The sequence below is a fragment of the Lagenorhynchus albirostris genome, chromosome 2, assembly GCF_949774975.1.
Source record: "Lagenorhynchus albirostris chromosome 2, mLagAlb1.1, whole genome shotgun sequence".
In the NCBI taxonomy this organism is placed as follows: Eukaryota; Metazoa; Chordata; class Mammalia; order Artiodactyla; family Delphinidae; genus Lagenorhynchus; species Lagenorhynchus albirostris.
In genome coordinates, this window is record NC_083096.1 from 135,343,645 (window position 1) to 135,366,498 (window position 22,854).

The following is a 22,854-nucleotide window of genomic DNA, read 5'->3' on the forward strand; positions in this document are numbered from 1 at the left end:
CCCCCGGAAAAGAGTGCCCCCACCACAGAACTAGATTCTGTAAGCTGGCAGAGACTAAGATTAAGGAAATGGAAGCACAGATCCCACAAGCAGATCACAGGGCATGAGAGTTAGGGTGGCCACATTCACCCCTTATTTTCCAGAGCCATATATTTTAGTTAAACAGGACAAAATACCACCAGTTCAAGTTATATGCCACGTCTTGGAGGACAATTTCCCACCCTGCAAGCATTGTCCCACCACCAGTGCCTTAGCTGAGTATTCACAGGCCATTCCAATCTTTTAACAGGCTGGCTGTTGCTAGGTTTTAGGGTACACAGTAAGACCATAAACCCATAATAATGAGCCCACTGTCACACTTCCTTTGCTATAAAATAGGTTTCTTCATCAGAGGCAATGTTGTGTTGGACTCACACCAATGGATGAGACTTTTTTTTTTTAATATAAATTTATTTATTTATTTAATTTTGGCTGTGTTGGGTCTTCATTTCTGTGTGAGGGCTTTCTCTAGTTGCGGCGAGCGGGGGCCACTCTTCATTGCGGTGCGCGGGCCTCTCACTATCGCGGCCTCTCTTGTTGTGGAGCACAGGCTCCAGACGCGCAGGCTCAGTAGTTGTGGCTCACGGGCCCAGTTGCTCCGTGGCATGTGGGATCTTCCCAGACCAGGTCTCGAACCTGTGTCCCCTGCTTTGGCAGGCAGATTCTCAACCACTGCGCCACCAGGGAAGTCCGAGACTTTTTATAAGCTTTCAGAAGGCACTGATGGCAACAGCTCTATAGGATGGGAGGTCAAAACACAATCTGGAGTACATGTCCATTCCAGTAAAACATAAGTGACTTCTTCCTCCAAACTGGAAGGCCATTGATATTATGATCTGCTCCCAGATCTGCTTGGCCTCCCTGAAGAATTGTTCCTTGGTATTTTCTGTTAGCAGATTTGCATTTAGCAGTGACAATGGTTAGATCAGCCTTGGTGTGGAGGAGCTTAAGTTGTTGAGCCAGTGCACGGCCTACATATCTGCCACCATAGGCTATCTGTTAATTGCACAAGCACTGGGATACTGAGGAAAGAATATAGCTGACATCCTAAGCATAGGTCATTCTGTCCTCCTTCACTGGATGCTGTCTGGAGGCATTAAATGTGAAACACAGAGATCTGCACATCCCAACAACTATTCTCCCCTGTTACTCCTGATACACATTAGACAAATCCTGAGATTGCTTTGGCTTGAGGATTTTTCTTTTCAGAGCTATGCTTGTACTTCTCTATCAGGGCTGTGCTGAGACCTAATTCTGATCATTAGCCAAGAGGTAATGACGGGTGGTACAGGTGAGTCTTGAGATAATCGCTTTATAAGGTACCTGCTCCAGGTGAAATAATTACTTGGTCTCCAAGGAAAGGGAGGCTATTCTCCTCTGGAAAAGAGGAAAGTGCTGCTTTTACTGGCCAAAAAGATCCAAGAGAATTTGAGGATTCAAGATTCTCAGATTTGCTTACTCAAATGTTACCACCCCAGGTCTCACGGTTCTATTCTTTATCTATCAAGGTCCTAGCTTTGGCATAGAACACCTTTTGAGACTAAGTACTGATCCTTTTGGTAGCTCAGTCACCCTTACAATCAGTTCCTGGACCTGATTTTCATCCCTGAAACTACAGGTGAGAAGACTGACCATTAGAGCTTTGATTAAAAACATTTTGGTTTTTACATTCTTCCTTAAGTCGAAATTGACTCTCCTTTGCTTTTCTTTTTTCTAAACTAGGTCTCTAGTGCTACCTAAAGCAGCCACCCCACTTTACAACCTTTATTAAAGAAACAAACAAACCAACACCCTGTTCCCATATCAATTAAGGGCTGCAACTTATTGATGTGTCAATGCCTTGCCTCCAACTGCACTACCCCAATTTTCCACAGGTAAAAACTTAAGTGATTGCAATGAATAGCATCTTACTACTGGCAATGGGTTTTACTACTTCTAGACAAGTGGGCAATACAATTTTAAAATCTTGTTTTCTAGAATCATTCCTGGGTTCAGCCAAGTGTCTATAAAGCAGAGCCTGGGGCAAGGATTAAAATGATGATACTTTATTTAGAAGAAGCAAGCCTAGAGAAATGAAGGTGAGAAAGAAAAGGGGAATGGGGCAAGGAAATATGAGAAGAAATGCAATGTATTTTAGGACACTGGCCACTTTTTCTGAATAAGCCAGGAAGACTTATAGCAGCTTGTTGTCACACATGTTTGCTTGACCTGCAAGACTTCTTTGGAAGGTTTACAAGGAAATTTTTCACCCTGGAGAAATCCCCCAAAAGATAAATGAGGTGGAATTATCTGACTAGCTCCCTTCTATCTCTCATTTGTCATTGCTCTTGGTTTGCCTCATTGCACTAGATCAACTTCTATAGCAAATATGAGCCACAGGACCCTGTTTGCAAAAATATCTAATGTTGAAAGTGACTAAATGTTTGGAAGCCATATATAACAGTAAGAGCTCATGAAATAAAATAGACAGACTTATCAAGCTGACTCTTAAATAAGATATTGTGGGTAATTAATATTATGTGGAGAAGACTGGGGAAGAAAGAACCAATAGAACCAAACATTCATAGAGAATGCTTGGGAATTGTCATCTCATTGATATGAAAATATGTTTAGATATCCATGATTATTTTAAAAATCAAGAAATAAAACTTACAATATATTTTACATAATTCTACCATAAAATAAATTCCTTCTTCTACAATGAAACAGCAATGACATGAAAATCAATATACAAAAAATAAAATTTATTTAAAAGCTGGTGTATATTTTTTATCTTTAAAACAAAGCTGGGGGTGGAGTCAAGATGGAGGCATGTGAAGACACAGAGTTCGTATCTCCCCACAACTAGGGCACCTGCCAGATGCTGGTGGGGGACCTCGATGCCCAAGGAGATGGGAGGAACCTGCAAGCAAACTGGTAGGACATGGGGGGACTGAGGGCAGAGAAGTGGAGGCCACACAGGACTGGCACCCCTGAGGGGTGGCTGTGGGGGGGGGTTCCCACACCTGAAGGGACCCTCACAGGCTCAGATCAGGGGGAGTGTGGCAATGTTTTCCCTTGCCCAATCAGCCGGGGAAGTTTGCCCAGCTCTCAGGCCAGGTCCTATGTCCTCAGAGGATGCTTCCAGGCCGCATGGCCCTGGGGGTATAAGAAGGAGGCCAGGGGAGAACAGGAGAGGCTGTTGAGAGGGGCCCTCCAGGACAAGAGGAGTGGGAAAGGAGCAGAGTGCATTTGCCCTGCAAACTCGGGCCCAGGAAGCCTGCTGGGCTCCCAGGCAGAGTCCCCCAACCTCTGAGACCAGAGGCATGCCTGGGTTCCCTCTGTTCAGTTGAGCCTAAGCCCCACCCCTCACACTCCCCCAGGGCCTTTTCCAGCCCTGTGGGTCCTAAGCATAGGCCCCGCCCACCATCCAAAAACCCACCCCTGCCTAGGCCCCGCCCTCCACAGCCAAGGTCTTTTCCACCTTCTTTTTTCCTTTTTTTTTTTTTCTCTTCTCTTTTTCACTATTGTGGTTCTGTTTTACCTTCCGGTTGTTGTTTCATCTATATTTTTATTTTTATATTCTTTCTAACATATCTGTTAGTTTCCTAGTCTAATTTTATTTTTTACTCTTTGTTATTCACCTTTTTTTTTTTTTGCCACCATGCACAGCTTGCAGGATCTTGGTTCATAAGCCAGGCGTGGGGCCAAAACTCCTGTGTTGGGAGCTCTGAGCCTGAACCACTGAACTAACAGAGAACCTCTGACCACAGGGAATATTCATCAGAGTGAGGTCTCCTGGAGGTCCTCATCCCAGCACCAAGACCCAGCTCTGTCCAACAACCTGCAAACTCAGTGTTGGAAGCCTCAGGCCAAACAACCAGTACGAAAGGCACACAATCTGACCCATTAAAAAAAAAATGAGATGGCAAAAACATATTTCACAGATGAAGGAGCAAAGTAAAAACATACAAACCAAATAAATGAAGAGGAAATAGGAAATCTACATGAAAAAGAATTCAGAGTAATAATAGTAAAGATAATCCAGAATCTTGGAAATAGAATGGAGGCACAGATTGAGAAAATACAAGAAATGTTTAACAAAGTCTTAGAAGAACTAAAGAACAAACAAACAGGAATGAACAACACAATAACTGAAATGAAAAATACACTAGAAGGAACCAATAACAAAATAACTGAGGCAGAGAAATGAATAAGTGAGCTGGAAGACAAGATGGTGGAAATAACTGCCAAGGAGCAGAATGAAGAAAAATGAATGGGGATTCCCTGTTGGCACAGTGGTTGACAATCACCTGCTAACGTGAGGTACACAGGTTCGAGCCCTGGTCTGGGAGGATCCCACATGCCATGGAGCAGCTAAGCCTGTGAGCCGCGGCAGCTGGACCTGCCCTCTACAGCCCATGAGCGACAACTACTGGGGCCCGCACACCTGGAGCCTGTGCTCCACAATGGGGGGTCACCACAGAGGGAGGCCTGCATGCCGCAACGAAGAGTAGCCCCTGCACTGTGAAACTAGAGAAAGCCCACATGCAGAAACGAGCACCTAACACAGCCAAAAATAAATAAATTTTTAAAAATATTAAAAAAATAAAAAAGAATGAAAAGAATTGAAGAAAATCTCAGAGACCTTTGGTACAACACTAAACACACGAACATTCAAATTACAGGGGTCTCAGAAGAAGAAGAGAAAAAGAAAGGGCCTGAAAAAATATTTGAAGAGATTATAGTGGAAAACTTCCCTAACATGGGAAAGAAATAGTCACCCAAGTCCAGGAAGCACAGAGAGTCCCATACAGGATAAACTCCAGGAGAAACAGATAAAGACACATATTAAACAAATTTTAAAAAATTAAATTCAAATAAAAAATCTTAAAAGTAGCAAGGGAAAAACAAAAAATAACATACAAAGGAATCCCCATAAGGTTATCAGCTGATATTTCAGCAGAAACTCTGCAGGCTAGAAGGGAGTGCCAAGATATATTTAAAGTGATGGGAGAGAAAAACCTACAACCGAGATTACTCTACCCAGCAAGGATCTCATTCAGATTTGACAGAGAAATCAAAAGTTTTTCAGACAAGCAAAAGCTAAGAGAATTAAACATCAACAAATCAGCTTTACAACAAATGCTAAACAAATTTCTCTAGGCAGAAAACACAAGAGAAGAAAAAGACCCACAAAAACAAACCCAAAACAATTAAGAAAATGGTAATAGGAACATACATATCGATAATAACCTTAAATGTAAATGGATTAAATGCTCCAACCAAAAGACACAGACTGGCTGAATGGATACAAAAACAAGACCCATATATGTGCTGTCTATAGGAGACCCACTTTAGACCTAGGGACATATACAGACTGAAAGTGAGGGGATGGAAAAAGATATTCCATGCAAATGGAAATCTAAAGAAAGCTGGAGTATCAATACTCATAGCAGAGAAAATAGACTTTAAAATAAAGAATGTTACAAGAGACAAGAAAGAACACTACATAATTATCAAGGGATCTATCCAAGAAGAAGATATAACAATTATAAATGTTTATGCACCCAACATAGGAGCACCTCAATACATAAAGCAAATGCTAACAACCATGAAAGGGGAAATTGACAGTAACAAAATAATAGTAGGGGACTTTAACACCCCACTTATACCAATGGAAAGATCATCTAAACAGAAAATAAATATGGAAACACAAGTTTTAAATGACACAATACACCAGATAGTTTTAATTAATAGTTATAGAACACTCCACCAGAAAGTGGTAGGCTACACTTTCTTCTCAAGTGCACACGGAACAGTCTCCAGGATAGATCACACCTTGGTAACAAATCAAGCCTTGGAAAATTTAAGAAAATTGAAAGTATATCAAGCATCTTTTCTGACCACAACACTATGAGATTGGAAATCAATTACAAAAAAAATGTAAAAAAAACACAAATACATGGAGGCTAAACAGTGCATTACTAAATAACCAAGAGATCAGTGAAGAAATCAAAGAAGAAAACTAAAAATACATAAAACAAATTACAATGAAACATGACAACCCAAAACCTATGGGATGCAGCAAAAGCAGTTCTAAGGGTGAAGTTTATAATAATTCACTCTCACCTTAGAAACAAGAAAAATCTCAAAAAATAATCTAACTCTATACCTAAAGCACCTAGAGAAAGAAGAACAAACAAAACCCAAAGTCAGTAGAAAGAAAGAAATCATAAAGATCAGAGAAGACATAAATGAAATAGAAGTGAAGAAAACAATAGCAAAGATCAAAAAACACTAAAAGCTGATTCTTTATGAAGATATACAAAATTGATAAATCATTAGCCAGACTCATCAAGAAAAAAAGGGAGAGAATGCAAATCAATAAAATTAGAAATGAAAAAGGAGAAATCACAACTGACACTGCAGAAATACAAAGGATTATAACAAACTACTACAAATAAGTATATGACAATAAAATGCACAACCATGAAGAAATGGACAAATTCTTGGAAAGGTAAAATTTTCCAAGACTGAACCAGGAAGAAATAGAAAATACAAACAGACCTATCACAAGTAATGAAATTGAAACTGTAATTAAAAATTTTCCAACAAACAAAGGTCCAGGACCAGATGGCTTCACAGGTGAATTCTATCAAACATTTAGAGAAGAGCTAACACTGATCCTTCTAAAACTCTTCTAAAAAATTGAAGACAGAGGAACATTCCCAAATTCATTCTACAAAGCCACCATCACCCTGTTACAAAACCAGAAAAAGATATCACAACAAAAGAAAATTATAGACCAGTATCACTGATAAACATAGATGTAAAAATACTGAACAAATACTAGCAAACAGAATCCAACAACACATTAAAAGGATCATACACCATGATCAAGTGGGATTTATCCCTGGGATGCAAGGATTCTTCAATATATGCAAATCAATCAATGTGGTATACCATATTAACAAATTAAGAAATAAAAACCATATGATCATCTCAATAGACGAAGAAAAACTTTTGACAAAATTCAACACCCATTTATGATAAAAACTCTCCAGAAAATGGGCATAGAGGGCACCTACCTCAACATAATAAAGACCAGATACGACAAACCACAGCAAACATCATACTCAATGGTAAAAAACTGAAAGCATTTCCACTAAGATCGGGAACAAGACAAGGATGTCCATTCTCACCACTCTTATTCAACATAGTTTTAAAACTCCTAGCCAAGGCAATCAGAGAAGAAAAAGAAATAAAAGGAAAACAAATTGGAAAAGAAGAAGTAAACCTGTCACTCTTTTCAGATGACATGGATACTATACATACATAATCCTAAAGATGCTACCAGAAAACTACTAGAACTAATCAATGAATTTGGTAAGGTTGCAGGATACAAAATTAATGCACAGAAATATCTTGTATTCCTATATACTAGCAACAAAAGATCAGAAAGAGAAATTAAGGAAACAATCCCATTTACCATTGCAACAAAAAGAATAAAATACCTAGGAGTAAATCTACGTAAGGAGGTGAAAGACTTCTAGTCAGAAAACTATAAAACACTGATGACAGCATTCAAAGATGACATAAACAGATGGAGAAATATACCATGTTCTCAGATTGGAAGAATCAATATTGTGAAAATGACTACATTACACAAAGCAATCTACAGATTCAATGAAATCCCTGTCAAACACCAATGCCATTCTTCACAGAATTAGAACAAAAAATTTTACAATTCGTATGGAAACACAAAGGACCCTGAACAGCCAAAGCAATCTTAAGAAAGAAAAATGGAACATTCACAGAAAGATACACAACATGAAAAGGCAGACGGCTATATACCAGATGAAGGAACAAGATAAAACCCCAGAAAAACAACTAAATGAAGTGGAGATAGGCAACTTTCCAGATAAATATTGCAGAATAATGATAGGGAAGATGATCCAGGACCTCAGAAAAAGAATGGAGGCAAAGATCGAGAAGATGTAAGAAATGCTTAACAGAGACTTAGAAGAATTAAAGAACAAATAAACAGAGATGAACAATACAATAACTGATATGGAAACTACATTAGAAGGAAACAATAGCAGAATAACTGAGGCAGAAGAACGGATAAGTGACCTGGAAGACAGAATGGTGGAATTCACTGCTGCGGAACAAAATAAAGAAAAGAGAATGAAAAGAAATGAAGACAGCCTAAGAGACCTCTGGGACAACATTAAATGGAACAACATTCGCATTATAGGGGTCCTAGAAGGAGAAGAGAGAGTGAAAGGACCAGAGAAAATATTTGAAGAGATTATATTAGAAAACTTCCCTAACATGGGAAAGGAAATAGCCACCCAAGTCCAGGAAGTGCAGAGAGTCCCACAGAGAAGAAACCCAAGGAGAAACATGCCGAGAAACTTAGTGATCAAACTGGCAAAAATTAAAGACAAAGAAAAATTACGGAAACTTGCGAGGGAAAAACAACAAATAAAATACAAGGGAACTCCCATGAGGTTAACAGCTGATTTCTCAGCAGAAACTCTACAAGCCAGAAGGGAGTGGCGTGATATACTTAAAGTGATGAAAGGGAAGAACCTACAACCAAGATTACTCTACGCAGCAAGGATCTCATTCAGACTCGATGGGGAAATCAAAAGCTTTACAGACAAGCAAAAGCTAAGAGAATTCAGCACCACCAAACCAGCTGTACAACAAATGCTAAAGGAATTTCTCTAAGTGGGAAACACAAGAGAAGAAAAGGACCTACAAAAACAAACCCAAGAAAATTAAGAAAATGGTCATAGGAACATACATATCAATAATTACCTTAAATGTGAATGGATTAAACGCTCCAACCAAAAGACAGAGGCTTCCTGAATGGATACAAAAACAAGACCCATATATATGCTGTCTACAAGAGACCCACTTGAGACATAGGGAAAAAAACAGACTGAAAGTGAGGGGATGGAAAAAGATATTCCATGCAAATGGAAATCAAAAGAAAGCTGGAGTAGTAATATTCATATCAGATAAAATAGACACTAAATAAAGAATGTTAGAAGAGACAAGGGAGCACACTACACAATGAACAAGGGATCAATCCAAAAAGAAGATATAACAAATATAAATAAATATGCACCCAACATAGGGGCAACTCAATACATAAGGTAACTGCTAACAGCTATAAAAGAGGAAATCGACAGCAACACAATAACAGTGGGGGACTTTAACACCTCACTTACACCAATTGACAGATTATCGAAACAGAAAATTAATAAGGAAACAGGAGCTTTAAATGACACAATAGACCAGATAGATTTAATTGATATTTATAGGAAATTCCATCCAAAACCAGCAGATTACACTTTCATCTCAAGTGTGCCCTGAGCATTCTCCAGGATAGATCACATCTTGGGTCACAAATCAAGCCACAGTAAATTTAAGAAAACTGAAATCATATCAAACATCTTTTCTGACCACAACGCTATGAGATTAGAAGTCAATTACAGGGGGAAAAATGTGAAAAACACAAAAACATGGAGTCTAAATAATATGTTACTAATTAACCAAGAGATCACTAAAGAAATCAAAGAGGAAATCAAAAAATACCTAGAGACAAATGACAATGAAAACAGGATGACCCAAAACCTATCGGATGCAGGAAAAGCAGTTCTAAGAGGGAAGTTTATAGCTATACAAGCCTACCTCAAGAAACAAGAAAAACATCAAATAAAAAATCTCACCTTACACCTAAAGGAACTAGAGAAAGAAGAACAAACAAAATCCAAAGTTAGCAGAAGGAAAGAAATCATAAAGATCAGAGCAGAAGTAAATGAAATAGAAACAAAGAAAACAATAGCAAAGATCAATAAAACTAAAAGCTGGTTCTTTGAGAGGATAAACAAAATTGATAAACCATTAGCCATACACATCAAGAAAAAGAGGGAGAGCTTCCCTGGTGGCGCAGTGGTTGAGGGTCCGCGTGCTGATACAGGGGACATGAGTTCGTGCCCTGGTCTGGGAAGATCCCACATACCGTGGAGGGGCTAGGCCCGTGAGCCATGGACACCGAGCCTGCGCGTCTGGAGCCTGTGCTTCACAATGGGAGAGGCCACAACAGTGAGAGACCCGCGTACCACAAAAAAAAAAAAAAAGAAAGAAAGAAAGAAAAAGAGGGAGAGGACCCAAATCCATAAAATTAGAAATGAAAAGGAGAAGTTACAACAGACACTGAAGAAATACAAAGCATCCTAAGACACTACTACAAGCAACTCTATGCCAATAAACAGGACAACATGGAAGAAATGGACAAATTCTTAGAAAGGTATAACCTTCCAAGACTGAACCAGGAAGAAATAGAAAATATGAACAGAACAATCACAAGTAATGAAATTGAAACTGGGATTAAAAATCTTCCAACAAACAAAAGTCCAGGACCAGATGGCTTCACAGGTGAATTTTATCAAACATTTAGAGAAGAGCTAACCCCCATCCTTCTCAAACTCTTCCAAAAAATTGCAGAGGAAGGAAAACTCCCAAACTCATTCTATGAGGCCACCATCACCCTGATACCAAAACCAGAAAAAGATACTAAAAAAATAGAAAATTACAGGCCAGTATCACTGATGAACATAGATGCAAAAATCCTCAACAAAATGCCAGCAAACAGAATCCAACAACACATTAAAAGGATCATACACCATGATCAAGTGGGATTTCTCCCAGTGATGCAAGGATTCTTCAATATACACAAATCAATCAATGTGATACACCATATTAACAAATTGAAGGAGAAAAACCATATGATCATCTCAATAGATGCAGAAAAAGCTTTTGACAATATTCAACACCTATTTATGATAAAAACTCTCCAGAAAGTGGGCATAGAGGGAACCCACCTCAACATAATAAAGGCCATATATGACGAACCCACAGCAAACATCATTCTCAATGGTGAAATACTGAAAGCATTCCCTCTAAGGTCAGGAAGAAGACAAGGATGTCCACTCTCACCACTATTATTCAACACAGTTTGGGAAGTCCTAGCCACAGCAATCAGAGAAGAAAAAGAAATAAAAGGAATACAAATCGGAAAAGAAGAAGTAAAACTGTCACTGTTCGTAGATGACATGATACTCTACATAGAGAATCCTAAAGATGCCACTAGAAAACTACTAGAGCTAATCAATGAATTTGGTAAAGTTGCAGGATACAAAATTAATGTACAGAAATCTTGCATTCCTATACACTAATGATGAAAACTCTCAAACAGAAATTAAGGAAAGACTCCCATTTACCATTGCAATAAAAAGAATAAAATATCTAGGAATAAACTTACCTAGGGAGACAAAAGACCTGTATGCAGAAAAGTATAAGACACTGATGAAAGAAATTAAAGATGATACAAACAGATGGAGAGATATACCATGTTCTTTGATTGGAAGAATCAATATTGTGAAAATGACTATACTACCCAAAGCAATATACAGATTCAATGCAATCCCTATCAAATTACCAATGGCATTTTTTACAGAACTAGAACAAAATTCTTAAAATTTGTATGGACACACAAAAGACCCCAAATAGCCAAGGCAGTCTTGTGGGAAAATAACGGAGGTGGAGGAATCAGACTCCCTGACCTCAGACTATACAACAAAGCTACAGTAATGAAGACAATATGGTACTGGCACAAAAACAGAAACATAGATCAATGGAACAAGATAGAAAGCCCAGAGATAAACCCACGCACCTACGGTCAACTAATCTATGACAACGGAGGCAAGGATATATAATGGAGAAAAGACAGTCTCTTCAATAAGTGGTGCTGGGAAAACTGGACAGCTACATGTAGAAGAATGAAATGAAATTAGAACACTCCCTAACACCATACACAAAAATAAACTCAAAATGGATTAGAAACCTAAAAGTAAGACCGGACATTATAAAACTCTTAAGAGGAATACATAGGAAGAACACTCTTTGACATAACTCACAGCAAGATCTTTTTTGATCCACCTCCTAGAGTAACGGAAATAAAAACAAAAATAAACAAATGGGACCTAATGAAACTTAAAAGCTTTTGCACAGCAAAGGAAACTATAAACAAGACGAAAAGACAACCCTCAGAATGGGAGAAAATATTTGCATACGAATAAACGGACCAAGTATTCATCTCCAAAATATACAAAGAGCTCATGCAGCTCAATAACGAAAAAACAAACAACCCAACCCAAAAACGGGCAGAAGACCTAAATAGACATTTCTCCAAAGAAGACATATAGATGGCCAAGAAGCACATAGAAAGCTGCTCAACATCACTAATTATTAGAGAAATGGAAACCAAAACTACAATGAGGTACCACTTCACACCAGTTAGAATGGGCGTCATCAGAAAATCTACAAACAACAGATGCTGGAGAGGGTGTGGTAAAAAAGGAACACTCCTGGCACTGTTGGTTGGAATGTGAATTGATACAGCCACTATGGAGAACAGTATGGAGGTTCCTTAAAAAACTAAAAATACAACTGCCATACGACCCAGCAATCCCACTACTGGGCATATACCCTGAGAAAACCATAATTCAAAAGGAGTCATGTACCACAATGTTCATTGTAGCACTGTTTACAATAGCCAGGACATGGAGGCAACCTAAATGTCCATCAACAGATGAAAGGATAAAGAATATGTGTCACGTATATACAATGGAATATTACTCAACCATAAAAAGAAACGAAATTGAGTTATTTATAGTGAGGTGGATGCACCTACAGTCTGTCATACAAAGTAAGTCAGAAAGAGAAGAATACAGTATGCTAACGCATATATATGAAATCTAAAAAAAAAGAAGGGCTTCTCTGGTGGCGCAGTGGTTGGGAGTCCACCTGCTGATGCAGGGGACACGGGTTCGTGCCCCGGTCTGGGAGGATCCCACATGCCGCGGAGCGGCTGGGCCCATGAGCCATGGCCGCTGGGCCTGCACGTCTGGAGCCTGTGCTCTGCAATGGGAGAGGCTGCAGCAGTGAGAGGCCCGCGTACGGAAAAAAAAAAAATGGTGCTGATGAACCTAGTGGCAGGGCGGGTATAAAGACGTAGACGTAGAGAATGGACTTGAGGACACAGTGGGGAGGGGGAAGCTGGGGCAAAGTGAGAGTAGCATCGACATATATACACTACCAAATGTAAAACAAATAGCTAGTGGGAAGCAGTAGCATAGCACAGGGAGATCAGCTTGGTGCTTTGCCATGACCTAGAGGGGTAGGATAGGGAGGGTAGGAGGGAGGCTCAAGAGGGAGGGTATATGGGGATGTATGTGTGCATGTGGCTGATTCACTTTGTTGTACAACAGCAACTAACAGCATTGTGAAGCAATTATACTCCAATAAAAATGTATTTAAAAAATTTTTTTAATTAAAAATAAAACAAAGTCAGCATTTGATGTAAACTAGAAGCAAAGGGATAGCTTAGGGAGTACCCCCTCTTGAGGGACCTCTGGGCTCATACCAAAAGTATTTTTTTTTACCTAGAAGTATGGTCAAGAAAGCATATAGCTCCCTCATTGATATATACTTTCATACTGTTGTTACAAATGCTATCTAAAGACTACTGGATTGTGTATTCTGTAAGAGCACAGACCATATGTTTTAGTCACCCAATGGATGTAGTATATCAAACTTGGTAAGCATTCAGTTAGTATTTACTGGATGATGCAATAAGTCAATTAATTAATCAGTTCAAAAAGGTTTCATATACTTTTCCATCTGTCATTTCTCATTGCTCTTGGTTCACCCCATTTGAAGTTTGATTCTATGTCAAGTACAAATTAAATTTATTAAACTGTATTTGAGTAGGCCTTCCCAATCTTTCTCATAGCTCTTCCCCGGTAGTGAATATTAATATTGAAAATTGTATAAATTCGTGGCTAAAAGATGAGCCTTCAGAATGCTATGAGTTTAATACATGAGTTGGGCATAGTTGAACTTTTACAGTCATCTAGGGTAACTTAGGTACCTTCAAAGGATTTTTTTTTTTTTTTTTGCGGTACGCGGGCCTCTCACTGTTGTAGCCGTTCCCATTGCAGAGCACAGGCTCCGGACACGCAGGCTCAGTGTCCATGGCTCATGGGCCCAGCCGCTCCGCGGCATGTGGGATCTTCCCGGACCGGGGCACGAACCCGTGTCCCCTGCGTCGGCAGGCGAACTCAACCACTGCGCCACCAGGGAAGCCCCCTTCAAAGGATTTTTGATGGTGTAGCATATCAATGTTCATAGATTTCCAGGATATGTTTATTTTCCTTCTAAATGTATAAGAAGACAAATGTCAGATTGTCTTTTTGTAGGCTTATATGACAAGTGACTCACACTGGATTCATTATTTACCTACCATGGGCCAAATTTCCCTATTGAAAGCAACCTTTTTTCCTGACTTTATCTTATTTGATATGCTTCAATCCGTGGTTAATAGTCATAGAAAAATAAGCCTGAACTTTGATATTCATCATGGCCTGTAGTCCAGAGCATGGATGCATGGATGATTTTCTATGTCACGAACAGAACTGGAAATGAACAGTTAACTGACATAGGCTCAAAATAAAGTGTACTAAGAAGGGCATTATTTTTCTCCCTCAAAACATAGAAATATGATTCTCTAACATCTTGAGAAACTTCCTAGCTAACCCAGAATATTTCTATAAGTTACTAATGTTTAGGCAAAATGAGAAAGAGAATAACAATCTGAAGTAGAAGGGGAGCTCACCAGTTCTCCATTCTGGCAGTATTCTTGTACCATTTCATCTGTTTCAAGATTCAACATTTCTAATATGTAAGTTGGCTTTGTCAACACCAACCAACTGAAAATACATTGGGAGTGTTGACTGTTGGAAGAATAAGTCAAGGACATTCTCGGAGAACTCCATGGGAATAGAAAATGACCCCCTGCTCAACAAAAATAACAAAATATAAAGAGCAAGATATTAGTTATCAATGAAAGGAAGTAAGTGCTTCTCATCCCTGGTGACATCAGACAGAAAGTCCATATTATTTGTGACTCAGGTGGCAATTGATGTTAGGCAGATAACAGCTAGTAGAATCAATGGCTTCTTGGAAAGTGTGACTATATCACAGCTCAGGTAAACTCATTTGGACCAGATCCAGTTAAATGGAAAGATGGTGGTTCAAAAGAGGGCACAGCTGAATTTTCTTGTTTTATCAAAAGCTAAATTCAGATAGTGGAGTCTTGGGAAAGCTGGGAGTCTGAACACAGAAGTCTCAAGATTTCCATGCCTGCTCAAGAAAAGGAGTAGAGCATCAGTTGTGTGGGTCAGTTGAATGACTCTTGAAGAATGAAGTTGTCCAGCAATTATCAGAGCATGGACTCCATTTATTCATTTTTCATTTAATCTAGTTTGTACAGTATGATATACTGATTAAATTTCTTAACATATCTTAGAGGTACGATCATTTGCCCACAGATAGTCTCAGAAGCGACTGCCCTGCTCACACTCCATGAAGCTAACGACCTGGTGATGTCAAACAAGATTGCACAGGTTAAACTCTCCTTTTGAAAGTGTAGACAGATGAGACTATTTTAGGTACTTTCCTTTCTCCTATAGTTTTTCTCCAATTGAGTTCTTTAACACTGGATTTTTCCCTCTATGTTATCGGAGGAATGATAAACATTCTTTCTCTCATGGACTGAGTGAGTAAACTTCAGGGACTCTCAGACCACTGGTCTTCCTGTCTATGTCTCTGAAAGCCAGTATAATGTAATTATAAGGACCATAGGCCCAGACACTGGACACAAAAGCTACTGATCACAACTCTGCCACTAACTCATGTTGTGACCTTGAACAAGTCATTTTCCTTTTCTAGGTTACAATTTTTTCATCTGTCAAATGAAGGCATTCAATGAATAATTTGTAAGTACAATTTACAGCTTAATAATTCTTTAATTCAAAGCATAATTTGGGGTCTAGATTTCCCTGGTATTTTTAGGTACCTCATTTACTCCAACAAGGATCAGACTTTCTGGATATTAAGTACTGGTTAATGTATGTTTGATGTCACGGATGTGGAAAAAGTCATTGTTAACTTTGTGAACTTTTCCAAGTTTACTTTGGGAAATTTTGAGGAATTCTGAAAGAACTCATTTGCATATCCAATCTTAGTGGCATGAGTGATTTGATACATGTCTCTTAGGTGGACAAATCAATTCATTCTCATAAATAGGTCAGTCCTTTTTGGTTCTCTTTGGGAATAGCTTTTCTGCTTGAGAATGTTTTAAGAAGGAAATGGGAGCTATTCAATGCCTTGTGTCTTTCACATTCTGCCTCCTAGGTCCAATGGACCTTTAACAAGTACCCAATCTGAGAGAGAATCAGGGGGTAACTAAGGCATTTGCAAAAGAGTATCCATTTTGATTCAGTAGTTAGTGATTCTCAGTCTTTTATGATCCTCACTATGGCTGACTGAATGTGAATTCTTCATATATACAGTTACCCAATGGTTTTTCTTTTTTGTTCTACAGACCCTAAGATATAAAACATAGAGAGATATGAAAGGATGCCTCAGGAAGTTTAACTCTTCCTATATTGATGGAAAATACTTCAAAGTTGGCAAAAAACCAACTTCTAGAATCCTTTAGAATATTGTTTAAAGGAGAGAACTTATGTGGTATCAGATGCTGCAAAATCTCAGGTCATGTCTACAACTGAGTATGCTATCAATAAGTATGTTCTCTTATTATTAATAGTATTATATTATTCTCCTAAACAACATCAGTACTAGAGAACTGGCATTCTACTTGATGTAACCCTTTTCCCCAGACTACATCCTCACCAGAGCTCTAAGGGTTGAACTGAACACATATGATGTATATGATGTATATCATCTGTTTCTCCTCCATATCCACTTTCTACTATTCTGTATCACGTCATCCAGGAGGCTGATCTGTATGAATATACTAATGGAATAACCTGCTTTCTAACTTCCAGCTGGGTTTGATCAATGGGGAATACTAGCAAGAACTCAGAGGACAAGAGAAAGGAGGCTGTTTATTGCCCTCCTCCCTCCCATTATGACTGGTTAGTTGCCATCAACTAAAGGTTTCATCCCCTATCAGGCAGTTCTCTTCACACAACTATTTCTGTCCCTAGTTAGTAACCATTCCCTACCCTTGTCCATCAGGTTAGTGCTTTCCTGTTACTAACCAGAGGACTCTGTACCATTCTTTCCAGTTTACCTACACCCAACCACATCTTGGTAAATAGCCCCTTTATTATATTTTCTTCAAATTATCCATTTAATGTGTGGCATACCTTTCCTGACAGGACTCTGACAATGCACGTGGCCTGTAGGCTATCAGTTCCATGAGGACAGGGATCTTTGTTCTAAGTTATTCACTGCTGTATCAACAGCACTTTAGCACAGTACCTGGCATGTATTAGGCATTCGAGATAAATTTGTTGAATGAATGATGACTGTTCTCTAAATAGCTTTAGAACAGATTTTATGGAGGCAAAGACTTTTTATAATCATGGAGGCACTCTTTAAGAAAAAGAATATGCAAATATGTCAGTGTTGCAATGTTTATAAAAATATATGACCTTATTGCTAAGGCCCCAAAAGACCTTGAATGGGTCCTATGCAAATGAAGGGCCCTGAAACTTAAGTTTCTCTAGCTTCAACCTGCCTCTTCTGAAATCTCAACTCAGAGTTTCAAGGAGTCTGCCAGTTGCCTTCATAGAAATGTGAAGAGAACAGCATGATGTAAAGGAAAATGCATAGCACTAGGAGTCAGATACACATGGGTGAGAATTCCAACTCCTCGGCTTATAAGTTACCTTCCAAGAGACTTGGTCTACTTCATCTATAATAGAGGGATAATATTCTTCTTTCTGAGAACTGTTGTGAGGATTATCTGAGATAACTATGTAAAGGTTCTAGCTTACAATAAGTGCTTAGAGATTAGTCAGTCTTTCCCTGGGAAAGGTATTTTCCCAGCAGCCTCTGTTCAAGTCTTCCCCAGGTCTGCTTCTTATCTATTATGATAGAACTGGATCTTCCCGGTGAATCCTCTGAGACCCTGTCTAATCAGGTGCTACTTCAGGACTGGACCATAGCCCTATTTACACTATGTTCTGGAATCAATATTTGCACAATGGAAAGTCTAGCATCTAACACAATTTGCCTCCAGCCAAACATATAGCCCTGTTTGCTGGGGATTCCTTTATGTCACTGGCCATAACTCAGCCAGATCTCTAAGGAGCCATTTAGATGCTCTAAGCAAATTTTTTCATTGCTTTCTCAAAGGAAAAATTCTCCCCATATTTCATTTTCTAAGTGACCCTCAAAGGCATGTCAGCTGCCTTCTACATAAACATTTTATTATAGTTTTGAGCAAGCTACATTTTAGAGCCTGGGTTATCTTTTTTTAAAAATTCTATTTGCTCTGTTATTAATTTTCTCCTCTTCCAGTTACTCAAGTATGAATTACACCCAAATCCTTGCTTAAACAATGCAAAATCCATGAAGATAGGTATGGTATTGCTTTACTTACCATTGTATTCCCAGAATATAGTGACTGGCATGTGATAGATACTCAATAAATATTTTTGAATTAATAAATGAATGACTGAGTATATCATGCAGAATGGAATATAAGAGTATGACCTAGGGGATATTAGTTATAAGGGTAAACTAAGAAATCAAATATGGGCAATACTTTATACTGTATATCTACAAGGGTTAGATATCTTACGAGAGAGAGTTCTTCATGACTGGAGATGCTAAAATAGAAACTGGTGAACATTTTTCAGGAATTCTGTAAAGAAAAATCTTTCCTTAAATTGAAGATGGAAGTTGGTTTCCTCTAATTTCAATACCAACTCAGAATTTATGATTTCCTACATTCATACTAAGTGTTAGGTAGTAGTTTGTGGTAATTTAGGGGCCTAATTGACCTTGGAGCTAATTCCAGTTCCCATATCCTAACTTTGGTACCTTGACCAAGTCAAGTTCCCTGAGCCTCAGTTTCTGTAACTGTAGAGTGAGCATAATACTGATTTCACAGGATCACTGTAGATTAAATGAAATATTAAATTTAAGAGCCCCCAAGCACCACTCTAAACATCTATTAACTGCTCAACAGGTATTAGATGCTTTTTCATCCCTCAAATTTATGCTGTTAATAAAGTTAGACTAGTTAAGAAATTCCTCAAGAATGCAATGTAAGAAAGAGGCTGGTACTGCAATTCAGAAGACCTAGTCTCTTGGTCTATAATTGGCCCTAATCACCTCCATGACTTTTAGCAAATCAGACACCTCTGATTCTTCAGTTATAACATGAAGGCCCTAGATTAAATACTGCCTTAGATTTCCTCAAATTCTGAAGCTATGGTATGTCTTCAGAAAGCTCAGTTTACCTACATAATACTCAGAACAATATTAAATAGAAAAAACCACACTTCTTTGTTGATTTTTCTTACCCTTATGGGTTGAATCCTAGCACATGGCTGAATCCAACTTGGTCTCATGAGTATATTATTGTGTACTCTGGGCTTTGTGAAATACAATAAGCCACATGTAATTCATTAGCCATAATGAACCTATCTTGACTAAGAGGCAGGCATCCTCTCTGAGGCAGTCCTCTTCCACAATAACTTCATTTCTTCCTGGAATGAGACTGAAGAATTAATACACTGCAGCTATTAGGATAATATTTCAATTTTTCAAAAGGAAAATGTTCTTAACATGGGCCTGGTATCCCTCCTGCTGTTAACAATAGAACCCTCCACCTCCTTCTATGAGCCTTCCCTATAAAGGCCAGAAAACTCATTCTCTGCTAAACGAGTACTTACATAACCGTAGTGAGGAAGAGATCATTTTAGCTTCCTGCCCAGAAAGCCTACAGTGCACTGGTATGTTTTCCTGAAATCTGATTAGTTCTTCAAATAAAAAGCCTGATACTTTTTCATTATACTCTTCTTCCTCTGGGAATAATTTTGCAAAAAAAATAATATGAATAACTAAATGTAACATTAAAATGGAGTGAGTTATTCAATGGAGATAAAGAGCAGGGGTCAAGAAAAGACTCTTTTGCCTCTAACTGGGAAATTCAACTGCCCTCTCAGTTTTGATTATAAAGGGAAGAAAAAGATTTCACTCGACTGTGAAGGCAAAAGATTTGATGGATAGAGCTGCTATCCTTGGTTAGCTTTATAATGACTTACTTTGAATGGGTTGATTTTAAGAAAAATTGATTTCAAAAATATGCCTCTGCCTCCCTGTTTTTATTTAAGTCACAGCCACCCTCCTCTCCACACCCAGAGCACATCCTCATGACATTTTCATCATTAATGAGCAGTGTTAACTTCTGGATGATTTCACGACTCGATCTGCTGATGCACTGGCGGATCCTGACTGTGTTAAGTTTTGCAATGTTCTTATCCAGAGGTTTCGATGAGAACCACATGTTTCTGCCACTTGCTCTAATTCTAGTTAGTGACAAGATCTGCTACTCTGAGACTTTTTAGGAACTCTCTACAGACCCAAGTTGCCCTGGCTTGAAGGATGAGTTTGGATATGACTGGAGCTTGAGTCCAAAAGGCACAGGAATACTGTGAACTAAAGAAAGAGCAGAGAGAGTCACAATATAGACACCACCTTCCGAAAAAGGCTCTGGGAAAACAACCTCAAAGTGAAAATCAGACCACGTGAGTTTCAGAATCAGTAAATACTGATATAAGTGCCCAGTGAAAACTGGGGCTGTTTCACATTATTTCAGCATCAAACCTACATTTTAAGGAGTCATTATTAACTCTACTTATAATGAAGGCACTGGAGCTCTGAAAAGTTACATCACTTTCTTAAGGTCCCAAGAGTTGCAGAGTTGAAATCTGAACTCAGATCTCCTAAGTCTTTGTTACTAACTGCCTCTTAGAACCAAAAGAACAGCATGAAGAATCCCTCTTTGACCAAGATTAAAACTACTAATCATTAAATTAAAAATGCCTTGTAGGGACTTCTCTGGTGGCACAGTGGTTAAGAATCTGCCTGCCAATGCAGGGGACACGGGTTCAAGTCCTGGTCCAGGAAGATTCCACATGCCACGGAGCAACTAAGCCTGCACGCCACAACTACTGAAGCCTGCGTGCCTAGAGCCCATGCTCTGCAACAGGAGAAGCCACCACAGTGAGAAGCCCGCACAGCACAACGAAAAGTAGCCCCCGCTCACCGTTAACTAGAGAAAGCCCATGCGCAGCAATGAAGACCCAATGGAGCCAAAACAATAAAAATTTTAAAAAAAAGTGCCTTGTAATCACTACAATCTTGTTTTTCTGATGATCATGGCTGTCCATAGCTTTCAGGATAAAGTTCAACGTTCTTACCTTAACCCACAAAACCCACAAGGCTCTCCATCACCTTTCTTCCTACTCATTTGCCTTCCTCTCTCCTTAATCCCCAGAAGCTTATCTTATTCTACAGAACTGCCCTCCACCCCAGAGAGTAATTACAATTTCCCAGTACACATGCCACTCCTCCACTCAGGGTGCCTTCTCTCCCTTATTTATTCAGTTAACTCAAATATATCTTTAAAAATCAGCTTTATGGTCTCCTCTTCTGGAAAGCCTGCTTTGACTCCAGCTTAATTTAGATGCCTCTGCTGTGTCCCCACACATACCATGGGGACCAAACTCCTAACTATTCTCCATAATGACTCATTGACTTGCTTTTCTCCTTTACCAGATTCAGAACTCCCTAAGAACCAGACTATGTTGAATTTATCTTGTATCCTCAGCATCTATTACAGCAACTGAGGCATAAAAAGTGATTAATGATTCTGAGTGAGTAAATGATTAAAAACAAGGTTGATCAGGAGATGACTAACAAGACATATGGGAGACAATTTCTGAGAAGCCAAATTCTTTCAGCCACAGTATGGCTTTACTTACCTGTACAATTTCACATATCACTCCCTGCTGCCCCCTTCCAACTCCTCTCATCTTACACTAGAAGGGATATTTTCTAGTATAAGAAATTTCTTATAAGTATATATTATAAGTATAATTTCTATTGACCTAAAACAATTAGACTGCCAGTTATTTCTCAGGATCAGTAAAGAATTGCTCTTCGGGGTCTGCAACCATGGTGAGCCATGCGCAAGTCTCCAGCAAAGATGGAGAGAAGAACTGTTTCATAGAGGGGAAAAGGAAGTTGGGAGGGTTGTAGTAAACAAAGAGCCCACAGCTTTTCATTGGCTGAGTTCTGACAGTCTCTCACTGGGAGCTCTTGCCAGCAAGGAAGAGGAAGCCCTTCATGTTCCTGTTGGGCTCTGCCTATTGTCACAGGGCATGAGAGCCCCCCTTCTGGTCTCCCAACTCTATTGAATTGAAGTTTCTGTTTATTCATTTTTTTTTACCACCCATTCATTATTATCTCTGATATGTTGAAGTTTAGCTTTATGCTCTCAACTTTCACTGACAATTGCTATGAAAAATAACCCCCAAAACTCACTGCTGATTCTTATGAAACTCTATATTGGGAAGTTCTTAGAAAGTTTAGCCCTAGAAGAACTTAATTTCCCCTTAATGGATTTGGCATCCTTTTTACAATATAAGCTATGTAACCAAGTATGATTTCATATTCACTTTAGTTTCTAGGAAATTTAGAGTCAAATTTCTTGCCCAATCATAGCAACTATACAGGCCTTCTGGTTTGCAAATTTTTATTTTTATTTTACTTTCTCGTCTCTACTTCAATTCAACATTTTTTGAGAACTTACTGGATGCATGAAACTGTTCTGGGGGCTTAGTGTATATCAATTAACAAAATAGAAGT

The 22,854-nt window shown here is 38.8% G+C and overlaps 1 pseudogene; it reads right to left on the bottom strand.

Moving 5' to 3' along the window:
• The window catches only part of LOC132515539 (bridging integrator 3-like), a 46,451-nt pseudogene extending 25,963 nt beyond the window's left edge, over positions 1 to 20,488 (bottom strand).
• Between the last annotated feature and the right edge of the window lie 2,366 nt (positions 20,489 to 22,854).